A 4,673-nucleotide genomic window follows, 5' to 3' on the forward strand; every position below is an offset into this window, starting at 1 on the left:
ATTTCTACACACACATAACGTTAAATCATATATCCCAATGAAAGTCGAAAAGCTATGTTTAAAACGTTTTAAGTTGTGAATAAATGTTAATTAATAGATTTTCAAATAGAAAAAACACGAGAAATACTGATCATATTTTCACTGTCAATGCAATGTGTAAAGAAATATTGTGAAACAAAAATGTGTTTTTAATGTTAATAAAATTATTGTTAATTAATTTATAGCAATCTTTACGAGTGTTATTAACACTCGTCATTTTTGACGGGCTATACACTAGTAGAATTATAATAAACAGTATGTGTTTCTCAGATCAAACAAGATATAAAAATTATTATTTGACTAAAGTTGAATAACTAATGTAACTAATCAAAAGTAATTCACACTTTGCATGTGAAACAAATATAACATTCGCAAAAATCCAGTTCTATTTCTAAACTACCTCACACGTGATACTAAAAATAAACGACCTTATAACACCAAAATGTTGTTTTTATTTAACTAAACATTCAACGTTTCGCTTTACAGCTTTTTCAGGAGCGTTCACTAATACACAAACTGAAACTTCTTCTATACACTAATGCACTACGGAAATTAAATAATACCTCACACTTAGCTTGTAAACCAAATAACATTGGTTAGTAGTTCAAAATTATGGATGTATGTGCCTCAGTCCTATGGGTACTTAACCCGCTTGTTTATCCTATGAGTGCATTAGGTGTCGTTCATGGAAAACAAAACAATACCAGCGCAAAATGTTTTTTTTTCTTTACTATTTTTAAACAAATACACACTTAAAGAAAGTTTTAAGCAATGAGTTTACATTTTTATTAGTTTCTTATAGCGTTCTGTTTAGTTTTGGAGACAATCTGTGCTGAGTTCTTCATAAGGTTTGAGCACAGAGTTTATATCTACTTTGAAAAACAAATATAACTTTCAAGGAAAACTGTTATTCATATTTACTTTTAATTAATACAGATTTTGGTTGTAAAACAAAATATGATGTCTACAGAATAACAGAATAACCTCTTTGCCAAGTAGCAAGCTGAATTGTATGAAATGTACAAAAGTGAACAAAGCGGTTTTTAGTCAGCTATGGTGAAAGAACAGCTCCTCTTGAAACCGTAGTTGGAGGTGTACTTAACCATGCTCGTTCTTTCAGCCGCAAAGGCGTTATAATGTGACGGCCAATCCCTCTATTCGTTGTTAAAGGAATAACCCAAGAGTTGGCGGTGGGTGCTGTTGACCTGCTGCCTTCTCTTTAGTTATCAGTTTAAAAGTATGGACACTTATTTGTAGACAACTCTTGTATAGCTTAGCAAGAAACTATGAAACAATCAATGTAACATTGACAAGTTTGTTTTAGAATTTTGCGCAAAGTTCGCGAGGGCTGTCTGCGCTAGCCGTCCCTAATTTAGCAGTGAAAGACTAGAGGGAAGGCAGCTAGTCATCATCACCCACCGCTAACTCTTGGGTTACTCTTTTACCAACGAATAGTGGGATTGACCGTCACGTTATCATGCCCCCACGGCTGAAAGGGCGAGCATGTTTGGTAGGATTGAGATTCGAATCCGAGACCCGCAGATTGCAAGTCGAGTGCCCTAACCACCTGGCCATGCCAGGCCACATTGACAAGTAAACGTAATTAAGAAGCGATTTCATTTTATCCAAAAGGCTAGCGGGCCAGAAGAGGATTACATGAGAAGATAAAAATAAGGACTGATCGTAATGGATGTGTAGGAGATGAAACTAGATATTACATGAGAGTGGTCAATGAAAATGTTTTGTATTCGTTTTTGTATATTTGTTTTTTGTTTCTTCTTTTTTTCCTTTTTATATATTTTTTGTTTTGTTTTTTCAACCATAATGTGGAACAACAACAGATATACAGATAGACGGTCAATCCTAAGAATAGATATAGTGTGGTAGGTTCTACATAGGAACGTCTTCATGAGCAGAATCATCTGGTGGCAAGGACAGGCTTAGTAAATGTTTTGCAGGGTGAAAACAGGAAAAGAGAGATGGTGTCCAAAGCCGATATTACGGGTTCGGAAACAACGATTAACATACCATAGTCGAACATTATATAGACGTACTAGAATCTGGGGAAAAGAGGTAAGGTCATAAAGTTCCTGACTTGAACTAGACAGTTGTATTCTGAAAGCTCTAGAGGGTGTGACGCTCCATAATCTGTAGTCTGTAGTAAAAGGGAGGCCACTGTAGAGATTCAAGCAGTATGGCTATAGGTCAGACTAGCTCAATGAAGCGTTATGGGAATATAGAAAGATAAGTGGATTTAAGCCCCAGGAAGTTCCTGTCGATTGTCAGAGAAGATGGAGTTAGGAAAAGACCTTTTGTTCAAAAGCTGCCAGGCGAGCCGTTCAGGTAAGACCTTTGTCATACATATTTTACTGTATTGAAGATCCATATGGGAATATTCTAGATTCAGATATTAAGCAATGATGGTTCACGAAACTGGGTCGAAACTTAAGGCATGCTAGACCAAATATAATGGATTTTACTTTGTTAGTTTTAATGGGAAGGTACCAGTGGCAAATTCAAAACAAGAAAAAATTGACTGCAGCCTGTAAGGCTATGTTAAGAGTGACTTAATCTTGTAGGCGGGAAAAAGAGCTGTGTCATTGGCATATTGAAGAGATGCACTGAAGATTAAAGATTGAGAAACAAATAGCAGGTAAAACAGAAGTGACAAAATAGAGCCCTGTTTAATTCCTGCACTCAAAGAAAAGGAATGAGAATGAACGCCTTTAATAAAGACAGATGCCTATCGTTATAGAAGAAAACAGTGTATAATCCTGACAAAACTAAGTGGAAGTGCCATCGAGTGGAGTTTATAGGTAAGCCACGGTGCCAAACAGTGTCAGAAGGCTTAGATGAATGAAAATGATTCGAGATGGTCCCATAAAGTGCTGATCCAGAGTTGAAGAGTGTGGGTGAAAGCCAGCTTGGGTACTGGTGAACAACGTATGATCTGTAATAAATCTAGATAATCTGTCAACAAGAATTCTTTCGACGGTTTTACTAAAACCACTAGTTAGGCTAATGGGATGATATGATACAACATGTACTGGAGACTTGGTAGGTTTTAAAAAGAGCAAAATATTTGATTTTTTCCAAGAAACACTTACAAAAATAGTTACGAACTGTCCACTGAATACCACGACGTCTGAATTGAAAAAGAGGGTCCTGAGAATTCCGGAAATTCCATATCGAGAAGAAGCATAATGGATCATGCATAATGATGCAATGACGCTCGATGAGGTTTGAAAAATGAAATTGGGATAGAAAATAATCTGGCAGAGATAATAACGGATTCGAGTGTGCCAAGTAAGAGTACAGAGATTGAACTCTAAATGTAGAACAACACGAGCTATGTGAGATGCAAAAAGTCCACCAATTAGCATTGTGGAAATCTTGTATCAAAATGGTCATAAATATACTCTTTGGTCATAAAGTCATAAATATATGGTCATAAAGTAACTCTTTAGTCGAACCTTGATGGGAAGGCAATCACTTCCTACTAGAGAGCATGCTGACGGAAAGAAGAGGGCTAAGATTATTCGAAGCTATTACATCTGGAATAGAGCTGGACTCAGTTTGGCGAAGAGAAGGGAGTTATAAAAAGGAACCAGAAATATGACACAGGTTGGTCCGAAATCGAACAAGTTCTGAAGAGACAAATTTTGATAATTGTTGTCAACTAGAATACGTAACTATGAAACATACGATCCAGGGAGCAGAAAAAATAACGGGATATCTTGACTCCAGAACGAACATATAACATAAAAAAGTGATAATTCTGGAAGGAAAGTACATCGCAACTATTAGATGTCCAGAATAGTTATTCTGAGGAAGAGAATGGATCCTGTAGGGAAGATAAACACGACTGCATACAAACACACCACATTAGCCAATACCAAGTGAATATCATAATGATGAAAATGGTATCCAGATAACTTTGGTGTTTGTAAGGGTCTGAGAAAAGTCTCATTGAACAATATGCAATCATATGTAACCTCGTCAAGAAGTGGTTCAAGTAACGGCAAAATATACATCTCAGACTAAATCTTTGGTTCTTACAGATGACGAATTGAAAATTTGAATTAACACCAGAATAGGTGGCCTGTATTTAGAGTTTAAACATTGCTTTAGAAGCACAGTTAATACCATCTAGGACAAAGGCTCTCTGGTATAGATGGATGTTATGCAGGATAAATTGTAAAGAAACATAGTATATACGTGTAATTGGATCATAGGTAGCAACTGGAGCTACCTTAGTTAAATCACCAAGCTTAGGAGTAGTTTAACTGTAATAAGTTGGGTGGTCATGCTGGAAAGTTACAGCTGGGAGCTGAAGTTAGCTGTGTGCAGTGACGTGTTAGATGTGGGTCTCGACAATAGTCAGGTCATCAGGTTTAGGAGCCAGCTCTACTGCAACACTTGTAAGAATAAGTAGAATGGTCAACTGAAAAGTGTTACACATGGAAGGAGAATCCAGATTTGTACGCTAACGTGCTAGTCGTGGGTCTCGACAATAGTCAGGCCATCAGATTTAGGAGCAAATTTGTTACAATAGTTGAAAGAATAAGTAGGGTGGTCAACTGAAAAGTGTTACAGATGGGGGGAGAATCCAGATGCGTAGACTGACGTGCTAT

The sequence above is a fragment of the Limulus polyphemus genome, unplaced genomic scaffold (assembly GCF_000517525.1).
Source record: "Limulus polyphemus unplaced genomic scaffold, Limulus_polyphemus-2.1.2 Scaffold635, whole genome shotgun sequence".
In the NCBI taxonomy this organism is placed as follows: Eukaryota; Metazoa; Arthropoda; class Merostomata; order Xiphosura; family Limulidae; genus Limulus; species Limulus polyphemus.